The sequence below is a fragment of the Lampetra fluviatilis genome, chromosome 80 (assembly GCF_964198595.1).
Source record: "Lampetra fluviatilis chromosome 80, kcLamFluv1.1, whole genome shotgun sequence".
Classification (NCBI taxonomy): domain Eukaryota; kingdom Metazoa; phylum Chordata; class Hyperoartia; order Petromyzontiformes; family Petromyzontidae; genus Lampetra; species Lampetra fluviatilis.
In genome coordinates this window covers 517320-541165 of record NC_136354.1, presented here as the reverse complement: position 1 = coordinate 541165, position 23846 = coordinate 517320, and the positions used below count along the sequence as shown (strand labels likewise).

The following is a 23846-nucleotide window of genomic DNA, read 5'->3' as shown; positions in this document are numbered from 1 at the left end:
CGCCGCATTCATTACCACGTTGCCCCTCAATTATTTGTACGATACAATATTATAACAATACATATCCACATCAACGAGTGTAAATAAACACACGAGTGGACATACACAGAAGTACAGATCCATGTACATACAAACAGTAGTATACTTGGAAAGCGGGATTTTGTGATTATTTTCACAGGTTAAGCTGACGATATGAATCTTAGATGCCCCACAACATTGAAGTACGTTACGCTAATGACAGAAAGCATGCGATTCTAATTAATGTTCTGTTTCCACTGCAGACGCTTGGAATTATTAACAATTTCGATGTATTGAATGCTTCCCCTATCCCCTCATTTTAATGCTGCTAATCCTGCATAATGCACGGGCATAAGTAGTACTAATCACATACCTGCATTTCCCATATCCCCTCCCTTTGATGCTGCTAATCCTGCATAATGCACGGGCAGAAGTAGTACTAATCACATACCTGCATTTCCCATAAATATGCTAAATTCCTCTTGATATGCAAATTATTTTGTCAAGGCGCCCTCTCCCCCCTTCCAACCCAGCTTAAATATACGCTCCAAGCATGGTGCTGTTTCATTCAGACGCTGTCTCCCCGACAGACCTGTTCTTCACCTGAGGACGGCTGCGTGCGTTGTGGCCGAAACGTCGTGAGAATTATTTTATTCCGTTTATTTTTTTATTCTTTTCCTTCTACGTGACTTTACCGAAAGAACCAAGAAGAGTTACCATTTCTTATTTGTTGGTCAGCTGGCGGTACTGGTACTCGTAATCGCGAGCCAATTCGTCGTAGAATTTATCCCAGAGAGCCTTCGTATCTGCTGGCATGGAATACAGCAGAATCGTAGCGAAGAGTTGACGAAGCTGGTACGGCATCTGAAAGAGCGAGGCTTCTTCCAGACACGCAACCCATTCGCGATCGCTCTCAAGGTAGCCTGCTCGCATGGCTGCTTCCAGCGGTTTCTTTTATTTTATTCGTAACGCACCATCCATATGCGCTCCACCATCCACCATGCCCTTGCATCGCATGTGCGCCATCCACAGTGACATTGGTCAGCAATTGCACCGTTCCGATCGCACACAGGTTAGCCCCTGCATCCTCCGTCTGTATGTACACACACAGACAAATCCGTGATGGGGCCACCTATTTTTTTCTTATAAAAAATATTTTGTTGGTGTTTTTACGTTTACGTATTCCCATTGTGGGTGTTTTACGCATGCATCAGATTTTTGGGTTCCTCACATATGGTATCAGAGGTATGGGTCACTCCATTTCTCAATCGAACAATAACGGGGATCGTTTCAGTTATGACAGCTTGCAGATAGAAACATTGCATGATCGTATACTAATAATGACAGAATTTGCACCCACCCGGCGCTTCTTACCGGTACTGTGAGACTTACAAATCCAGACTTCTCCTCCTCCTGAACCGTTCACAATACCCTGTGGTAGTACCATAATCATCTCAATAAAGCGATCACTTTCCAATGCCCATTTTGATCCCGGGAGTTACCCGGGTGGTGTCACACTGTACTCATTGTTTCAGCATGTCGCAAATTCCGATATGGCTTGTGCAACGGCCAGAGAGTGACAGCGGCGGGGACCGGGCTGCAACCTTTTTTTACAGTTTATTACATTTCAAAGTGCATGGGATTGGCACTCCAAAACATGATAAATGTACAGTAACGCCAACTGCATCCGTGCTAAACATGATACGCGGACACATGCTGCATATTATGCAACACATGCCCTTACCACTACCAGCATGCACAACATCTCAATTACACAACCGAAGTAGACAGCAAGCCGTGCATGGAGACGTGATCAACGTCAATACATAATAATGGTAATAAGCCATCAAACAGTCAGCTCGGTTGCCCCATGGGGGTATTGAGCCATGGGCGGAACTCCCGAAACTGTAGGGGGCGCTACGCAACTGGCCGTGGTCCCGGCAGGTGAAGCTGCCAGCTCAGTCCGCTAAGACTCACTGTATAGCGACCCCTGCCTACTCGTAAGGTAAAGTTGTTTGGGGACTCCACTAATCGCAGCACGCAGCACCCATTTTTTACATAAATATACGTAATATTACCGTAACTACCATTCGCACACTTACATACACACGATACTCACACAGCGCAGGGTCTGCGCCCACAGTGCACTGCACCACTGCGGCGCAGACCTTGCCAGACCTATGCTATCACACACGGCTTACCTTCTGTGTGCTTCTGCTTGTTTGGAAATCGACGACTGACTGACTGACCGGCGCGTGCTGCCGCCAAAAAGCACACAGCCCACTTTCAGCGAATTCAATGTAAGGGATCATTTATTTGTCCAATCAGATTGAAGGCGACACCGACAGAATTTCTCGAGCGCTGGTTTGATATGTAGGGCCGGGAACTGTGCAGGGCCACTTTGCACACACTTGTTTCGGCCCAATGAAAGATTAAGCACAGTGGTTTCAAGGGAATGGGCGCAATATTGATGGAGCTGCATACGAAAGAGTGGTCAGTTTTGGCCACTGGGCCGTCGAACCGAACGCCACCAATAATTAACAGATTTTATTGAAAGTTCTGGAATAGAAAATGTATGTGGCTATCTGATTAGTGGAGGGTTCTTGTTTGCACCCGCGGACGTTCTTCGTTGCCGAGATATCGCCACCAGGACGCAGTGTTCGGCGGGTGCAACAGCAACACTGTACCTACAGTATATTATCCGTTGCGACCATCACTCTGAATATGCACATCTTATTCCAAATCAAGCTCGAGATCACCAATTTTGATATTTCAGGCTGTATGTCGCTTTATAATCCTCTAAACTTGCAGCAGTTTAGAAGACATTGGGGGGTGAATATTAGCAAATTAACACGAAACACGGAATTATGCATGGAGATGCACATCCTTATTCAAACGGAAGTGTACAATTATGCAGTGAGATGTACATACGTATTATGTTGCTAGATATGCGGATTGTTGATGCCTAAAATTTACAATTGAATGCAAAGTCCATGATAGGCCAAGTCGAGAACAAAGGATTTGGATGCTACAGGGGAATTATAAAGGGCTTAAAATCAGACCTCAAGGACATTTCGAGAGGGATTTTGCTGAGGATAGAGGCTCGACTCCTCGCTCTGCAGATAACCCTTCTTCCACGAGACCCAGCCTGGCGAGCACGATTGCTTGGCTACTTTGCTTCAGGAGAGTTCGTGGTGATCTCTTCAGACGGGTTCCAGGGACATCGATACGCCGTGCATCAACAAGTAAGTGTCTTCGTTAGTGGATAAACTGGTAATCGTGTGTGTAGTCCGACTTCCGAGACGTTACTGTGACTCGGTTAGACGTTAGTGAGAGTTGCTTTTTGGCGATTTGAGCCAGACATCCACGAAGTTTCACATGGAGCAGAAAAACTCTCCACAGCGGCACGCACACACGGGTAAGAAGCCATTCAATTGCTCTCTTTGTGGGAAGGCATTTGCAGATTCATCAACTCTTCGCAGTCACCAGAAAACACACTCGGATGAGAAGCCATTCAATTGCTCTGTTTGTGTGAAGGCATTTGTCCGTAAAGCAGATCTTCACACTCACCAAAAAACACACACGGGCGAGAAGCCATTCAATTGCTCTGTGTGTGGGAAGTCATTTGCAGATTCATCAACTCTTCGCAATCACCAAAAAACACACACGGGTGAGAAGCCATTCAATTGCTCTGTGTGTGGGAAGGCATTTGCAGATTCATCAACTCTTCGCAATCACCAGAAAACACACTCGGGTGAGAAGCCATTCAATTGCTCTGTTTGTGTGAAGGCATTTGCCCGTAAAGCAGATCTTCACACTCACCAAAAAACACACACGGGCGAGAAGCTGTTCAATTGCTCTGTGTGTGGGAAGCCATTTTCACGGAAATCAAATCTTCATCGTCACCAGGAAACACACAAGGGCGAGAAGCCATTCAATTGTTCTCCGTTGGAGAGGACACGGTCATCACCCCGAAACAAGCATGAGAAGATCCGCAATGATAGGAAAGTGAAATCAAAAGGAGAAATACAGAGTGCTGCAATGAGTCCTGAAAAAAATGCATCTTTCGAACCTATGCAGGTGGATCCTGAGAGATGCGTGGATGTAATGAGTCCTGACGACAATTCCTATTTCGACCCCATGCAGTTGGATCCTGCGAGATGGCTGGATGTACTGAGCCCTGACGACAATTCCTATTTCGACCCCGTGCAGGTTGATAATGAGAAATGGCTGCTGGAGTGGCTGGATAATCAAAGTACTGAGTACTTTTGTTAAAGTCCTGGAATGTGCACGTTTGTTTCTCTGTTAGATCAATGTATTAGGTGCAATTGATTATATCAGTGATTTCCAGCACTACTCCAAGCTAGTGTAATTATTTTAACAAAACCGTTTGATTGCTCTGTGTGTTGGAATCATTTTCACAGTCAGTAACACTTCACAGGCATCATCAAACAAAGAGTAAAAATGTTGTCATGAGTCCTCAACGAAATTCCTCTTTCGACCCCATGCAGTTGCATCCTGAAAGATGGCTTGATGTAGTGGAGTATTCGTGTCTCATATATATTTTTCGGTGATTTCTAGGACTTCAAGCTAGAGTGATGTTGTGAATGCTCTATAATGTGTTCGGATGAATGTCTTCCTTTTAAGTTCCAGAAGTGTTCACGGATTTCAGAATGACAACAATTTTATACTTAGGACGAATGGCTTCAGTCGAAAAGGACGTCAAAGGGGAAATCGACGTTTACGTGTTTGATTTTAAGAATATATTTTAACTGTTGAATTCCTATTGGGAAATAATTTGCCTAGTTCCTTTCCTGTTTGAGCATACGTATTAATAAAGATTTCGATACGAGTATTAACGTGAGATTTCTTGCAGATTAATAAAGACCTGTTTTTAAAGATGACTGATCGTACGTTATTGCTACCATATCTTTCCTTTAAAAAAAACACGGACGAGTAGACATACACACACGAGTGTGCATCCAAACACGACTGTATATACAGCGTTGTGCATTCACACACGAGTGTGCATGTGTTTCTACAAGTATTAACGTTAATACTTGCAGAACAATAAAGACCTGATAGGTGAAAGATGACTGATCGTCCCTTATTGCTAAAATGTTCATAGCGAACACGTGTGGAGGCGAGTATCAGGTGAAGCATCTCCATCACACAAGTTTACCCTTACCTGGCAGCATCGTGGCAGTCCGCTGGTCACACTCACTACGTCACACTCACGAGCTGTAGGGGCGGGGCTCTGTCTGCTCAGTGGCGCTGTTTTCATTCATTTAGCACCACGAGCGGGGAGTCTCATCCCTGTAGTTCCCTGTTGTGGTGCCGCGCCGCATTCATTACCACGTTGCCCCTCAATTATTTGTACGATACAATATTATAACAATAATACACGAGTACACATATACACTCCCATGTACACACACCCACACACGAATATACATACACAGCAGTGTACGTACACAGGGATTGCGTTTGACATCACAAATAAATGGGCGAACAAATGATTGTACATACCTATACACACATACATACACGCTTGTACATATCCACATAAACAAGTGTAAATATACACACGAGTGACGTACACATCAGTACAGATCCATGTACATACACACAGTAGCAGACTAGGATAGCGAGGTTTTGTGATTATTTTCACAGGTTAAACTGACGATATAAACATTAGATGCCCCACAACACTGAAGTACGTTATACTTTTGAAAAAAACCCGCATTCAATTCTAATTCCTTCTCTGTTTCCACTCCAAACGCTTGGAATTATTAATATTATTTAAAATAGTGGCCACATGTTTAATGAGTGTAGTGAAGACATTAGTTTACTTTATTTCATTCCATTTGTTTGCATTTGCTACGGCACACTGGTTGAAATTATTCTTCCCATTTATGAAATCTCTCTAGAATCATTTACATTTTCTTCATAAACTTCCTTGCATTCAATTGTTATTCTAGCATGTAACGCTCCTCATATATAACAAACCTAATCTCATGTGGCCATTGTGCTTAAGCCTAAGTAGGATTTTGCACATTTCCAATGGCCTGTAAACTGTGATCAAGTTACCGGCCTTACCTGTGAAATACAGTATAATATATTGTTGATCGAGATATACTCATGCTAAGAGGTGCATGTTTCATATCGTGTTGATGTGGTTTTATGAATATGTTTAAGGACCTTTGTTGATCAGGGTGTGTCTAGACAACGAAGGTGAATTGTTATATTTGATCAATTAAAATTGTTACAATTGCCGTGGATACCCATTTGGATGGTATCGTTTGTATGCGTTGTTTATCATATTGTAACGCAGCCATGATCGCATTTCAGTCTATAGCAGAAAGTCTCCTGTGTATTTAGACCTTTGTGTATTACAGTGCTGTGTGTACGAATGTGTTGACACATTTTCCACGTGTTTTCACGGTAAGTGCATTGCATGTGGAGGGGTTACCAGCCCATTGCAACAGTCCGGAGACCTCGTGGGCCTCTGTGATGTCTATGAGCCTTCCCTCTAGGACATTGCTCACATTTACCACAGCTTTACCGCCCTGCATCGATGATGAGGTAGGGGTTGTTTTTACAGAACTTCACTCGTGGGCAGGATAATGCCAAACAACAGGGAGAGTGGCTCCTATTTTGAATAAAATAATGAAGGGCCAACCGTGGCGGTGAGCTGTAGGAAGCTGTATGCCCCACGCGTGGAGTGGTGATTGTTCCTGCCTGCACTGAAGGTGAACATCAGTGTAGGGATGCGGGCAAGGCCGAATAGTCATATGCCTCTCAAAATATCCCATATTAGAATCACACTCGAATGAATAATTGTTGTATGTATATATGCGAACTGCGGGATTTGAATTGCATTATAATCACTATCATCACATTGTGGTCGTTATTAGATTCACACTATCCACTGCTGGATCTGCCCTCTCAATGGATTAATATATATGCATATATATACAGAGTATGATTACTTGACATTTACGTATTGATTTTTAACTGTTGAATTCCTGAAAGCTTCCAGCTGTAAGTAGCAGCTCGGCAGGACTGTGGGGTTATGCGGCGCTTTTGGTTCGTGCCTACTTTCCCAGGCTCACTTTATCGCCGCCACTATTAAATTTTTTACCAGCCAAAACTTGAGGCATTTCAAGAGGGGTTGGTGTGTTTTGAATATTTTAGATCAGCCACCCTGCGTATCTCTGGGACCACCCGATACGCACGCGATACACCGCAGGATGACCCCTTCATCCCGACATTCACGCCTGAGCCTCAGCGTTCGCGAACACTCGCACACCCTGAAGGCACTTGTAGCCTTGCGTGGCGTCTGCCACCCACTGTTGGGCCACATTCCCTAGAAAGCCGACTTCAAGGTGAAGCTCGACGCTGAGCGTCGTGGACCACCGCCGGCCTGACACCGTCGTCGTCAGGGGAGAGGACGCGAGACGGCGCCTCCTGGCTCCTTTCCACCATAGGGAGGTGTCAGAGGCAGCCTCCTTGAGGCCCACGACCGGTTCAGATAATCGTCGCTGATGTTGAGCAAGAATTTAACGTGAGCGAGAATTGAGCTGCGTGCTAACCACTACACTACCACTCCGCTACAACTACGCTACCACTACACTACCACTACACTACCAGTACACTACCACTACACTGCGCATGTTCATACGCACAGCTGTGTAATAGGTTTTGTGATCATTTTCACTGGTTAAACAGAAGAACGCTGAATTATCTTCTTGGTTCTTTCGGTAAAGTCACGTAGAAGGGAAATAATAAAATAATAAAAATAAAACAAAATAAAATTATTCTCACGACGTTTCGGCCACAACGCAAGCAGCCATCCTCAGGTGAAGAACAGGTCTGTCGGAAAGACAGCGTCTGAAAGAACACCACCAGGTTTGGCAGCGTATATTTAAGCTGGGTTGGAGGGGGTAGAGCGCCTTGACAAATGAATTTTCATATCAAGAGGAATTTAGCATATTTATGGGAATGCGTAGGAGGTGGACGGGGGGTTTCAAAGTCATATTATGCCCGTGCATTATGCAGGATTAGCAGCATCAAAGGGAGGGAGTAGGGTTAGCATTAATAAAGGGAAGGAATGTTAATAGTATGGAGCGGCAGTAACTAAACCACCACGTAAAAAACTAAAATATAAACTACATCAGTATCATCAGTATACTAAATATACTCTCCAATAAGCTGAGCTTCTAACAGTAATTCATACAATACAATTCTATGTCGCAAAAAATATAATATGCCTCCAGCTAAACTTTTTCTCTTACATCACACGGTTCTACCCCGTACTATATACTGCCATAGACAAACCCAACATTAAATAATATACTGTATTACTATACACCACCTTAGACTATACATTATAATATTACACTATGTATTATTCTACCCACCCTATACTGTATACCACACTGCTGTATATTCACTATACAATTACGATACTATATATTACCTTATACATTATATTAAACATTACACTTTTATACTATTTATTATTATACAATCTGCTATACAACCTATCTCCGGTTGTAGCCAACGTTTTCATGGAGAAATTTGAGACTGACGCCATCCAGACTGCCAAACTACGAAATGCAACGTTGAGAACTTAATCTTTCATCAATGCAACATCATTCCAAACGACCCCACCATTTGTGTGCTGGTGTCATTGACCCAATTCGAATGATACCTGTGACTTACAGCTTTCCACACCTTACGCCACGCTCCCATGCCCCCTTCATTCGTTTTTTGTTTATCAGAAGGAGGCACTCCCTGTTTTTTGCCAATCCCCTGCCACGAGTAAAGTTTTGCAAAAACAACCCCCTTCCTTCATTGACGGTGTCAGACGGTAACGCTGTGGTGGATGTGAGCAATGTCCCGGAGGGAAGGCTCGTAGCCATCACAGCGGCCCACGAGGTCTTTGGACGGGTGCGAGGGGCTGGTAACCCCTCAATAGTCAATGCAATTACCAAAAACTCGTCACAAATCTTAAACACGTGCAAAATATTGAACACAAACACACTGGTGTATATACACACCGAAGGTCGTATGTTACAGACTAAAAGGTGACGATTGTTTTTTTGTTGCGTTACTTTATTATAAACCACGCTTATAAGCTAAACCATTCAAATGATTGTTCAAAGTTTACGACAGAAATTGGAAATAAAACACCCTCGTTTTCTCAAAGCACCCTGTTCAACAAGAGTGTTCTAAATATATTTATAAAACAAGGTCAGCACAGCATAAACCTGCACCTCTTAGTCCAAATTAAACTCGACATCATAATGTTGATACTTTAGACTGTATGTCGCTAATAAATCCTCTAAACCTGCAGCAGATAACAGGACATTGCGGGGTGAATATTGGCAAATTAACACGAAACACAGAATTATGCAGGGAGATGCACATCCTTATTCAAACGGAAGCGTACAATTATGCAGATGTGCATACTTATTAAAGTTTAAGTACAATGGCCAGATTAGCTAAGCTATGTTGCTAGATATGCGGATTGTTAATGTAAAAAATTCTAATTGAATGCAAAGTCCATGATAGGCCAAGTCGAGAACAAAGGATTTGGATGCTAGATGGAAGTTAGAAGGGGCGTTAAATCAGACCTCAAGATCATTTCGAGAGGGATTTTACTGAGGATAGACACTCGACTCCTCGCTCTGCAGATAACCCTTCTTCTACGAGACCCAGCCTGGCGAGCACGATTGCTTGGCGACTGGTTGGCGACTTCGCTTGGGAGAGTTCGTGGCGATCTCTTCAGACGGGTTACAGGGACATCGATACGCCGTGCATCAACAAGTAAGTGTCTTTGATAATTGGTTTTTTACCCTTCTATCTGGCAACAAAACTGACACCTTTTTACAAGGAGTCATGTTTGCATAGACCGCAATACCTGCAGTCACAATACAAACAAAAGACATAACTCTGATAATGTATGTGCACTGTCCTTGAAGTTGATTGGTCCACACCCGAGACAGCTTTCCTTAGAGCCTAGTCTCACATGGGTTGAACCAGATGACGCCAAAAGGCGCACAACTCAAAGACAATGCACCATCAGAGTATGAGAGCTCGAGGCAAGTATCTACACTATGGGAACCTCATTTGCCAGTAAAAATATAATTGTTTTTTTTACCCTTCTATCTGGCAACAAAACTGACAGTCATAATTAGTGGATAAACTGGTAATCGTGTGTGTAGTCCGACTTACGAGACGTTACTGTGTCTCGGTTAGACGTTAGTGAGAGTTGCTTTTTGGCGATTTGAGCCAGACATCCAGGCAGCTTAGAGGGCGCCTTTAACTCGCAACAACACCCGCGACTGTTACTCTGCTCTGACGAATAAGTCAAATGGAGCAGTTAAACTCTCCACAGCGCCACACACACTAGGGTGCGAAGCCATTCAATTGCTCTGTTTCTGTGAAGGCATTTGCACATAAAGCAGATCTTCACACTCACCAGAAAACACACACAGGCGAGAATCAATTCAAGTGCTCTCTTTGTGGGAAGGCATTTTCACTAAAACAAAATCTTCACACTCACCAGAAAACACACTCGGGTGAGAAGCCATTCACTTGCCCTGTGTGTGGGAAGGCATTTTCACTGAAACAAAATCGTCAGTCACCAGAAAACACACGGACGAGAAGCCATTCAATTGCTCTGTTGGTGTGAAGGCATTTGCACGTAAAGCAGATCTTCACACTCACCAGAAAACACAAACGGGCGAGAAACCATTCAATTGCGCTGTCTGCGGGAAGGCATTTGTACAGAAATCAAATCTTTACACTCACCAGAAAACACACTCGGGTGAAAAGCCATTCAATTGCGCTGTGTGCGGGAATGCATTTGCATGGAAATCAAATCTTTACACTCACCAGAAAACACACTCGGGTGAGAAGCCATTCAATTGCTCTATTTGTGGGAAGGCATTTTCACTGAAATCAAATCTTCACACTCACCAGAAAACACACACGGGCGAGAAGCCATTCAATTGCGCTGTGTGCGGGAAGGCATTTGTACTGAAATCACATCTTCAAAGGCACCAGAAAACACACTTGGGTGAGAAGCCATTCAATTGCTCTACGAGGGAGAGGACAAGTTCACGGTCATCACCCCGAAACAAGCATCAGAAGATCCGCAATGATAGGGAAGTGAAATCAAAAGGTGAAATGCAAAGTGCTGAAATGAGTCCTGAAAAAAATTCACTTTTCGAACCGATGCAGGTGGATCCTGAGAGATGGCTGAATGTATTGGATGTAATGAGTCCTGACAATTCTTCTTTTGACCCCATGCAGTTGGATCCTGAGAGATGGCTGGATGTAGTGGAGTGGCTGGAGAGTCAAATGTATTGAGTACTGTTGCAGTGTATATTCGTGTATCTTAAATATTTTTCCAGTGATTTCCAGTAACCCCTGCTAGAGTGATGTTGTGAATGCTTTTTAACGTGTTCCAATGAAAGCATTCCTTTTATGTTCTAGTAATTGGATCATCGGGGCTATTAAATGGCTGGTGCTCATGGTAGAAGGTGGCATGTGTTGTAATTTTCTCACAGCAAATGATGTGAGCATGCTGTCTTGTTTATTCCAGACTCCGTCACGTTAAGGTGGTGCTTCGTAGTCCTATCGGATTACTTGTTGATGTGGTGTGATGTGCAGTGGTTGTGAGGTGGTTCAATTCCTGATTTTACTCTCGTGGTTTTGTTGAGCTAAAGTTGGAGAAAGACTGTGATCACATCTTTGCTCAATATTTTTTTTAAAAATCTTTCATTTTCCTCATTTTTTTATAATAACTACTGCAGATGATCGGTTTCAGGATGTACGTGGATTTCACTTTCGTTGTTCCTGTGTTTGATGGCTTTCACTTCAGGATGAATAACTTCAATAGATAAGGATGTCAATGGGGAATGATAAATCGACCTTTACTTGTTTGATTTTGAGAATATTTTTTAACTATTAAATTGCTGAAAGTAAAATAATTTGTCTCGTTCCAGATCTGAGTTTCAGCCATATTTGTTTAAATGGGGGTCTCAATTCTAGATTTGAAGCTTTCGTGACTGCAAGGATTCATACTCTTAGGTTTTTTCGAGAAAGTCACGTAGGTAAAAAAAAATAACAGTAAAATAAAAATCACGACGTTTCGGAGGCGACACAAGCTTCTGTCTTCAGGTGGAACCGTCACAGCACGCTTGCTGTATCAAGTAAAAGTCATTTACTTAATACAGCAAGCGTGACTTTACCGAAAAAAACCTAAGAGTATGGGGGTCTCAAGTTTATGGAATTGATGATCTCAACATGCTTACAAAAATACGACGCGTAAAGTTTAACTGCCATGTGATGAATATTTCTCAATAGCAGGTCCTGTTGTGTGGTCAGAGGTAATTACAGGGACCTTAGAATTAGTTCTGTGAATCTTCATGTGCTTCGTTCTCCAATTCATTACTTGTCCTTTGAATGCATTTTCTGTTCTCCATAGACCGGGAGTCGTGGCGCCAGTCGACCACGTGGGGGGACATTATGGATGAAGTGGACCCTTTCCCAGGCCAAAGCTACGAGCATCGCTCCCCAAAGGTGGGTATGGGATATATGGGGGTCAAACACACCATATTCACTCCACACTCGCACACCATTTCACCACACCATTGCACCAAAACATCACTACACCTCACATCACCACACCATCACACCACCACCAACTCAATAGACCATCATATATCCTCAAAATGCGTCTATACAGTGAGGGAAAAAAGTATTTGATCCCCTGCTGATTTTGTACGTTTGCCCACTGACAAAGGAAAGATCAGTCTATAATTTTAATGGTAGGTTTATTTGAACAGTGAGAGACAGAATAACAACAACAAAATCCAGAAAAACGCATGTCAAAATTTTTATGAATTGATTTGCATTTTAATGAGGGAAATAAGTATTAAGGCCATTATGTCCAAGGGATCAATTAGAATACACATAAAAAGATAAATTTATTACAAATGATTCGGCTAAATTGACACAGCAAGGTCACCCACTACTGTGAAACCACAACAGTCTGTGTGAGACACAGCTGAACCTATCTCAAGGATAGCCTTGCCCCATGAGAATGACAGCACCAATGTTAAGCACACTCACTGGCCATGCCAATACTAAGCACACTCACTGGCCATGTTGTTACTGCTGTTCATATTAAGCTTGAATGAATCCGCCACACATTCCACCCACGGACGATGGAGAGATGGCGATGTCTGCCGTAGTAAGAATGTGGAACGGTGTCGTGTTTGTCTCTTCACAGATCTGAGCAAGTGCAGCCCTCCTCCTCACTCGTCCAGGCCTTTGAAGCGAAGTCAGAGATTGTGGAGAAGGAGACGAAAGAAGAGGTGAAGGAGATGGAGGATGAAGTAGAGACGGAGGAAGAGAAGGCAAAGGAGGACGAGATTGTGATGGTGACAATGGAGGAGAGCATAGAGGGAGAGGATAAAGACAATACGGAGATGGAGGACAAGGAGACAACAAAGGATGAACAGATGGTCGTGGTGGAGGAGATGGAGACTACGGACAAAGCGGAAACAATGGCAGTGGTGGAGGAGGAAGAGAAGAGGGTGGAGGAGATGGTGGTGCAGGAGGGTGAGGAGGAGAAGATGGAGGAGGAAGAGATGGTGCTAATGGAGGAAGAGAATATGGAGAAGACAGAAGACAGAGGTGGCACAGAAAGAGGAGGAGGATGAAGAAGAGGGGATGGAGGAGGATGAGACAGAGGAGAAGATGGAGGAGGTGCAGGTGGAGATGCACGAAAAGAAGAGGAAGCGAGGGGGCTTCGCTCGCATGGCGAGAGCGTTCACCTCACTCCTCCGCCACTTGCTACTTTGTGGAGGCAGGTCCACCGCCCAGTAGGGGTGGTGGTCGTGGATCGGTGCCAACCGTGACTGCTATCACCACACTACCCACGGTGCCACTGGGACCACAGCTGGGGAATGAAACTGAGCAGCAGATGCCAGCACTGCAGCGGAGAATGACTGCTGCCAGGAGACCTGGCAGCAGTCATTCACACACACATGGGGCTATTCCATTAGCATAGCCGGCCCCACACTGGGCCCCTTCCATGCTGGTTTTCATCCAGGCTGGTTTTCATCCAGGCGATCCTCATGCGATGACCTTGCCATGGTTTCCAGGACATGTAAGGGGCAGCTGACCCAGGGTGAGAGAGCTGGAGGGTCTGGTGCAGACAATGAACAAAACCTGCACGTGCCAAGTCTCAAGGTCACCCGGTTAAGAATTAGGATCAATATTTTTGTTGCTGTTGTTACTATAAACTTTGTGAAATCAACTCATGAGGACACAACGTAACGTTGCATTGCTTGCGAGTGCTGCCTGGGTTGGTTAAATGTGCCTTGGGGCTCGTGTGTGCGGTGTCCCGGCTGTGTGTGTGGCGGGATAAGGATATAGATAGAGACGTTTTGGGAAATGGTTCTTCTTCAGAGCACATATTCAGGTGATTCGCCTTCTTCACGACAAATCCACCCCTCATCTGCCCCACTGATCCACTGCTCCAATGCCCCACTGCTCCTTTGCTGCACTGCCTCATTGCTCCATTGCTCCTCTGCTCTATTGCCCCACGTCTCCACTGCGCTCTGCTTCACTGTCCTGCTCCACTGCCAATCTGCTCCACTGCCCCTCTGCTCCACCATCTGCCACAGCAGTTGAAACAAGTGTAAAAATGGGTGCGCCACAATAGAGCGGAAAGTTGCGTTTGGTGGATTAAAGAGAAAGGAAATGCAGGACTGTGCCACTGCTCCACAATCCCAATTGCTTTGGAAAAATATTCAAAGAATGCTGCTGCTCACTAAACAGGTTGCTGCTTATGTCTTTAGCGTGGGGGGTGTTTAGAGGTGGCCCATGGACCTTGTGGTCATAGCACTGAATTGGCACCACGGAGTACCTGGGATTGAATCCAGGCAGTCACCTGTGATCAAAGCAGATTCTCAAGTCTAGCGAGTCAATGGTCTCAGCCTGGTCATCATTCACTGCACAACATCAACTATCACATGGCTGCAATGTGGTTCTCCATGTACTTAGGATAAATTCCAGCTGTAAGAAGTAACAACATTGTTGTGACCAACGTTGCTCTTAAATAAAGAACAGGTGGAAAAGTCCTGCCCTATACAATGTGGACCAGACAGCACTTGAAGGGTACTCAGAGTTCAGTGTGCCATTCTCGAGCACAAGGCATCATCATCACCACCCATCAACATTGCCAGCCATCTCACAAACCCCACACTCACCATAATACTCACACACCCACACTCACCATAATACTCACACACCCACACACTCACCATAATACTCACACACCCACACACTCACCATAATACTCACACACCCACACACTCACCATAATACTCACACACCCACACACTCACCATAATACTCACACACCCACACACTCACCATGATACTCACACACCCACACACTCACCATGATACACACCCCTACCATCCTACTCTCACACACGTCATGAAAGTCACACACGCACCATTACTCACACACAAACCTACAAACTCACAACGACAACAGCCGTATTTGCAACTACATGATGGTGATATCACAACAACCCAGGTGCCATGGGTTGACTGCTGTGCCAGGCTAGGTGCAGGAGGAGGTCACGGGACAGAGCCAGGTGTCATGGGTTGACTGCTGTGCCAGGCTAGGTGCAGGAGGAGGTCATGGGACAGATACTGATGCTGTGGGTTGACTGCTATGCGACAATCCCACTTGGGCGACAGCCAAGGCCAAAGGTCGGATTGCAGCCAGTAAACTCCTGAACCTGCACCACCTAGAGAGAAGGGGACATGGAGACATGGGAGAGAGAGGAAGGAGACACGAGGAGAGATAGGAGGGAGACACGGGAGAGAGAGGAGGGAAACACGGGGAGAGAGAGGAGGGAGACACGGGGAGAGAGAGGAGGGAGACACGGGGAGAGAGAGGAGGGAGACACGGGGAGAGAGAGGAGGGAGACACGGGGAGAGAGAGGATGGAGACACGGGGAGAGAGAGGAGGGAGACACGGGGAGAGAGAGGAGGGAGACACGGGGAGAGAGAGGAGGGAGACACGGGGAGAGAGAGAGGAGGGTGACACGGGGAGAGAGAGGAGGGAGACACGGGGAGAGAGAGAAGGGAGACACGGGGAGAGAGAGGAGGGAGACACGGGGAGAGAGAGGAGGGAGACACGGGGAGAGAGAGGAGGGAGACACGGGGAGAGAGAGGAGGGAGACACGGGGAGAGAGAGGAGTGAGACACGGGGAGAGAGAGGAGGGAGACACGGGGAGAGAGAGGAGGGAGACACGGGGAGAGAGAGGAGGGAGACACGGGGAGAGAGAGGAGGGAGAGAGAGGAGGGAGACACGGGGAGAGAGAGGAGGGAGACACGGGGAGAGAGAGGAGGGAGACACGGGGAGAGAGGAGGGAGACACGGGGAGAGAGAGGAGGGAGACACGGGGAGAGAGAGGAGGGAGACACGGGGAGAGAGAGGAGGGAGACACGGGGAGAGAGAGGAGGGAGACACGGGGAGAGAGAGGAGTGAGACACGGGGAGAGAGAGGAGGGAGACACGGGGAGTGAGAGGATGGAGACACGGGGAGAGAGAGGAGGGACACACGGGGAGAGAAAGGAGGGAGACACGGGGAGAGAGAGGAGGGAGACACGGGGAGAGAGAGGAGGGAGACACGGGGAGAGAGAGGATGGAGACACGGGGAGAGAGAGGAGTGAGACACGGGGAGAGAGAGGAGGGAGACACGGGGAGAGAGAGGAGGGAGACACGGGGAGAGAGAGGAGGGAGACACGGGGAGAGAGAGGAGGGAGACACGGGGAGAGAGAGGAGGGAGACACGGGGAGAGAGAGGAGGGAGACACGGGGAGAGAGAGGAGGGAGACACGGGGAGATAGAGGAGGGAGACACGGGGAGAGAGAGGAGGGAGACACGGGGAGAGAGAGGAGGGAGACACGGGGAGAGAGAGGAGGGAGACACGGGGAGAGAGAGGAGGGAGACACGGGGAGAGAGAGGAGGGAGACACGGGGAGAGAGAGGAGGGAGACACGGGGAGAGAGAGGAGGGAGACACGGGGAGAGAGAGGAGGGAGACACGGGGAGAGAGAAGAGGGAGACACGGAGAGAGAGGAGTGAGACACGGGGAGAGAGAGGAGGGAGACACGGGGAGAGAGAAGAGGGAGACAAAGGAGGCACCTGTAGGCCAGGTGCCTCCTTTGTCTCCCCCCCCCCACCACAGCCACTGCTGATGTGTCCACACCGCGCTTGGTTCTCACCTTCTTCTGGCTGAGTCGACGTAGAGGAGGCCCAGCCAGCGAGCCGCCACTTCAGAAGGTCGCGAGCCACCGACGGTGGCCGTGAGAGGGAATCCAAATCAGCCTCTCGCCACCCACAATGCACAGCGCCGCCTCCACTCGCCCCGGCCTCAGCAGAAGTAGCAGCTGAGGGAGGCGAGGGGGGAGAGGGGGGTGAGGGGGGTGAGGGGGGACATGGGGGGTGGCGCAGGGGGAGTTATGGGGTTGAGGGGTTACTCATAATAAAGGTTAATTTGGGTTAGTCTCCAACACAGCGATGTGCTAAAGTAGAAACTAATTGGCACTATTTGTTCACGTGACAAACTTTATTAATTGGCTGTGTCGGTGTGGTGACGGGTTTTAAGACATTTATATTTACACGATTTTACTGCAAAAAAAACCCCTTTATTATGGGATTGGAGATAGTTAGGGGTTCAAAGGGTTAGTGAGTTGGATTTAGAGGCATAGGGGTTTAGAGGGTGAGGGGTTTAGAGGGTGAGGGGTTTAAGGGTTAAGGGGATTAAAAGGTTAGGGTGAAGGGGATTAGAGGGTTATAGTTTTCGGAGTATAGCGGTTTAGAGGGTTAGGGGTATAGAGGCTTAGGTGTTTATAGGGTCAGGGTTTTAGGAATCTATGGGTCTGTGATTAACAATGAACCCTATGGGAGACCCAATGATTAACACTGAACCCTATGGGAGACTCAGTGTGTAACACTGAATCCTATGGGAGCCCCAGTAATTAACAATTAACCCTATGGGAGCCCCAGTGATTAACAACGAAATCACGACGTTTCGGAGGCAACACAAGCTTCCGTCTTCAGGTGGCACCGTCAGCAAAATTACTGCTGTGACGGTGCCACCTGAAGATGGAAGCTCTTGTTGCCTCCGAAACGTCGTGATTTAATTTATTTTTATTTTATTTTGTAACCTACGTGACTTTACCGAAAAAAACAAAGAGTATGGACCCTTGCAGTCACGAAAACTTCAAATCTATAATTAACAACGAACTCTATGGGAGCCCCAGTGAGTAACATTAACCCCAAGGGAGCCCTAGTAATTAACACTGAACCCTATGGGAGACCAAGTGATTAACATACTCTTAGTACTTTTGGTAAAGTCACGTAGGTAAAAATTTTTATTTCATTTTTTACCTACGTGACTTTACCGAAAGAACTAAGAGTATGAATCCTTGCAGTCACGAAAGCTTCAAATCTATAAGTGATTAACACTCAACCCTATGGGAGACCAAGTGATTAACTCTCAACCCTATGGAAGTCCCAGTTATTAACATTAACCCTAAGGGAGCCCCAATGATTAACACAGAACTCTATGGAAGCCCCAGTGATTAACACTCAACCCTATGGGAGCCCCAGTGATTAACACTCAACCCTATGGGAGCCCCAGTGATTACACCGAACCCTATGGGTGCCCCAGTGATTAACACTGAACCCTATGGGAGCCCCATTTATTAACATTGAACCCTATGGGTGCCCCAGTGATTAACACTGAACCCGATGGGAGCCTCAGTGATTAACACCGAACCCTATGGGAGACCCAGTGATTAACACTGAACCCGATGGGAGCCCAAAGTGAGGCACACTGAACTCTATGAGAGACCCATTTATTAACACTCAACCCTATGGGAGACCCAGTGAGCAACACTGAATCCTATGGGAGTCCCAATGATTAACATTGAACTCTAAAACCACCCACTCCTGAGTGTAAGTGGGTGAGTGAGTGTGTGGGTGAGTAGGTGAATGAGTTTCTGATTGAGTGGGTGAGAAAGTGGGCGAGTAGGTGATTTATTCAATGAGTGGATGAGTGGGTGAATGAGTGATGAGTGAGTAGCTGAGTGAGTTTCTGAGTGGGTTAGTGGGTGAGTGAGTGGAGGATGAGTGAGCGAGTGAGTCTCCGAGTGAATGGGTGAGTGATTGAATTAGATAATGATTGACCGAGTTGCTCAATGAGTGAGTGACTTAAGGAATTATTTGGGAAACGAGTGAATTGGTGAGGGAGTGGGTGAGTAAATAAGAAAGTGAGCGAGAGAGTAGATGAGTGAGTTTTTGAGCGAGTGGGTCAGTGGTTGTAGGAGTTTCTAAGTGAGTGGATGAGTGATTTTCTGAGTGCATGAGTGAGCGAGTTAGTGAGTAAACGTGGCCGATTGAGTAAATGAGTAGATAGGTTAGTGAGTGAGTGCGGATGAGTAAAGGAGTTTTTGAGTAGGTGGTTTGGTGGTTGACTGAGTTTCTGAATAGGTTAGTGGGTGAATGAGCTTCTTCGTGTGTCTGTGAGCGAGTGAGTCTGAGAGTGAATGGTTGAGTGAATGGGTGAATGAATGGGTGAGTGAGCCAGTGGGTGAATGCTTGGGTGAGTGAGTTTCTGAGTCAGTCTGTGAGTGAGTGGATGAGTGAGTGGGTGAGCGAGTGGGTGGGCGAGTGGGTGGGCGAGTGGGTGAGCGAGTGGGTGAGCGAGTGGGTGAGAGATTGAATGAGCGAGTGGATGAGTGAATGGATGAGTGAGTGGATAAGTAAGTGAGTCCACGAGTGAGAAAGTTGTTGAATGAGTGGGTGAGCGAGTGGGTGAGTAAATGGTTGAGTGAGTGGAGGAGTGATATTCTGAGTTGGTGGTTGAGGGAGTGGGTTCTTAAGTGAGTGGAGGAGTGGGTGAGTGAGCGGGTGAGTGAGTTTCTGAATGAGTGGCTAATAGACTGGGCGAGTAGGTGAGTGAGTGGGTGGGTGAGTCTCCAAGTGAGTGGGTGAGTGAGTGGGTTGTTGAGTGGGTTGTTGAATGAGTGGTTGAGTGAGTGGATGAGGGGATGGATGAAATTATTGAGTGGATGAGTTAATGGTTGCGAGTGAGTCGGTGGGTGGATGAATGAGTTTCGGAGTGACTGGATGAGTGAGCGACTGAGTCTATGAGTGAGTGAGTTGGTCAGTGAGTGGCTGAGCGAGTGGATGAGTAAGTAGGTCAGTGAGTGGGTGCGGATAAGTGAGGTAGTTTTTAAGTAAGTGGGTCGGTGGTTGAGTGAGTTTCTGAATAAGTTAGTGGGTGAGAGCTTCTGAGTGAGTCTGTGAGTGATTGAGTGTGAGCGAGTGAGTCTATGATCGAGTCTATCAGAGAGGGAGTCTGTGAGCGAGTAAGTTGGTCAATCTGTGCGCGCATGGGTAAGTGGGCGAGTGAGTGCACGAGTGAGTGGATTCATTCTTTTGTGAGTCAGTTTCTGAGGTGTGAGTGGGTGAGTTTACGAGTTATTCTGTGAGTGGATGCACGAGTGGGTGAGCAAGTGGGTGGGTAAATGGGTGAGCGAGTTCTTGAGTGAGTTTCTGAGTGAGTGGCTGAGTGAGTAGGTGAGGGATTGGGTGGGCGAGTAAGCCTGTGAGTCGTTGAGTGGGTGGGTGCACGAGTGGATGAGTCTGTGTGAGTCTATGTGTCTTTTTGTAAGTATGTTGTCCGTGTTTTGGACGGGTCTTTGTTTGAGTTAATTGGTTTCTGTGTGAGTCAATGGGTCTGTGTGAGTCTATGGATCTATGTGCGAGTCTTTGGGTCTCTGTGTGGTGCACATAGCCTGGCATGTGAGTGGGGGGTACCGTACCCCTGTGCGTATGTGTAGCGGGGGGCACCGTAACCCCGTGTGTATGTGGGTGGGGTACCGTAACCCTGTGCGAGGGGATCTCCCCACCCGGGGCAGAGGGAGGATCCTGAAGGTGGACCCGGAAGCGCTCGGCTTGGGAGACAAACCATCCTCCTCCTGCTTCTTGTTGTTGTGCTGGGGGAAGGAGGGGTGTGGAGAGGGAGGAAGGGAGGAGGAAAAGAGGAAACTAAACTATTTCAATTTTTCCAGGTAATGCCCACCGAGCTACACAGCTCTTCTTCGGAAGGGAAAATGCCACAAATGATAGGTCAACGAAGTTGCCTATCATCACGTCGACATTTATAGAAACCAAACACTCTGAACGCGACCACGGGGAGAGAGGGAGACACGCAAACTCGAAATATATAGCAGGTGTGAGGGTAGGGATCGAACCCACGACCTCCTGTATAACAGGCGAGGTAGTTATGGGAGAAAGGAGAGGGATAGATAGTTCCATAATTCTTTAGAAGTAACCACTCGGCCACGCCGAGAGGGATAGAGGCAGGGAAGGTGAGGGAGTTAGAGTGGGTGGGGGAGAGTGGGGGGAGACAGGGAGAGGGAGGAAGAGTGGGTAAAGGGAGGGGGGGGAAATAAGTCAAGCTCACAGTATTGCTTGCACTCACCATGATACAATCACCATCAAACTCACACTGTCACATACCATCACTCACATACTCACCATAATACTCACACATCCACACACACTCACCCTCATAAACACACCCCTACCATCCAACTCACACAGACACGACATGATAGTCACACACTCAATCACCATTACTCACACACAAGCACACAAACTCACAACGTCAATGGCCGTCATTCACCACTACGTGGCGGTAATGTCATCACAACAAACCAGGTGCCATGGGTTGACTGCTGTGCCATACTAGGTGCAGGAGGAGTTCATGGGACAGACCCAGGTGCCATGGGTTTACTGCTGTGCCAGGCTAGGTGCAGCAGGAGGTCACGATACAGATCCGGGTGCCACAGGTTGACTGCTTTTCCAGGCTAGGTATAGGAGGTCACGGGACAGATCCTGATACTATGGGTTGACTGCTGTTAGATAATCCCACTCGGGTGACAGCCAAGGTCAAAGGTCAGAGTGCAGCCAGTCAACTCCTGACCCCTGAACCTTCCAGAAAGAAGAGGGGGGATGGAGACACGGGGAGAGAGAGCAGAGGTAGGAGGAGAGTGCGTGGAGGAAGTGAGAGCTCCTAGAGATGCAGGAGGTAAAGATGGCCCAGAATCAATGACGACTGCATGGTATGCTGGGAGGCAAGGTCATGTGACCACAGGGGCGGCAATGCTGGCTGGAGCAATCGTTGTTGGAGCCGCATGGGCAGCGGACACGGAACACATCCTTCATCCCAGCACCTGCACCAACCACAATCACCACCGCAACTAAAACCAAAACAACCATAAAATAACCACAACGATAACCACACCTCCAATTAGCACGGTCGGCTGGGTAGGGTGCGATTGAAGTTCAAAATAATACAACTACCATAACAACCATTATAACCACCTACACCACAACTATGACCACTACAACCACAACCTACACAATTATAACAAATATAACCACAAACACCACAACCGCACATATAACCACAACCTACACAACCACAAGTATAACCACAACCTAAACCACCACAACCAGAGCCACAACTACCATAACAACCAACATAACCACCTACACCATACATGTAACCTCCACCACCACTACAACCTATAAAACCAAAACTAAAGCCATGATCATAACCACAACCACCACAACCACCACCATCACAACCACCACCATCATAACCACCACCATAACCACCACCATAACCACCACCATAACCAAACAACAAAAACATTGACGCAGATACTACACAACCACTGCATGAAGGGTCGTTATCCCTCTGTGGGTGAGTGAGTGGCTGAGTGGGTGAGTGAGTGAGTGGCTGAGTGGGTGAGTGAGTGGCTGAGTGAGTGGATAAGTGGGTGAGTGGCTGAGTGAGTGGGTGAGTGAGTGGCTGAGTGGGTGGGTGAGTGACTGAGTGGGTGAGTGTGTGGGTGGGTGAGTGGTTGAGTGGGTGGGTGAGTGACTGAGTGGGTGAGTGGGTGAGTGAGTGGCTGAGTGAGTGGGTGAGTGCCTGAGTGGGTGAGTGACTGAGTGAGTGGCCGAGTGGCTGAGTGTGAAATGGACTCGAACCTGCACCTCTGCATTGCAAGCCCAGTGAGCTCACGCCCCGCATGTGTATCAGGGTAATCCGCCCCTCCAGAGGTACAAACAACTAAATATAACTCATCCCATCAGCCACAATCTGTCAGTGCCTCTCCTCATCATCATCATCAGCAGCAGCGCCGTGACCTCAACAGGCGCCTCCTCTGCCCCCCCCCCACCACCACCGCCACTGCTGCTGCTGCTGCGTCCACAGCGTGCAAGGTGCTCGCCTTGTTCGGGCTGAGTCGACGTAGAGGAGGCCCAGCCAGCGAGCCGCCGCTTCAGAAGCTCGCGAGCCACCGACGGTGGCCGCGAGCGGGAATCCAAATCGTCCGCTCGCCACCCACAATGCACAGCGCCGCCTCCACTCGCCCCGGCCTCAGCGGAAGTAGCAGCGGGGGGAGGGGCGGGGCGAGGGGGGTGAAGGGGCGGGGCGAGGGGTTGGGCATGGGGGGGAGGAGCTCCGGTGGGGGGGAGGAGCTCCGGTGGGGGGAGGGACTCCGTTGGGGGGGAGGGGCTCCGGTGGGGGGGAGGGGCTCAGGTGGGGGGGAGGGGCTCAGGTCTGCGACGTCATAGTGGGCGTGGTCACTTGGTACCGCCCCCTCGTGTCTCCCTCAGGCAGTTTGTCCGTTAGAGAGT

At 47.5% G+C, this 23846-nt stretch overlaps 1 long non-coding RNA gene and 1 pseudogene across 1 annotated transcript; one reads left to right on the top strand and one right to left on the bottom strand.

The window, feature by feature from the left end:
- The window catches only part of LOC144953664 (uncharacterized), a 564993-nt pseudogene extending 550780 nt beyond the window's left edge, over window positions 1-14213 (top strand).
- Window positions 14214-17340: 3127 nt separating this feature from the next.
- Window positions 17341-23574, bottom strand: LOC144953653 (uncharacterized). Its single transcript, XR_013640875.1, has 3 exons — window positions 23438-23574; window positions 21015-21130; window positions 17341-17512 (listed from the first exon to the last, which is right to left on the bottom strand). It is a non-coding gene; the product is annotated as an uncharacterized LOC144953653 (long non-coding RNA).
- Window positions 23575-23846: the final 272 nt, after the last annotated feature.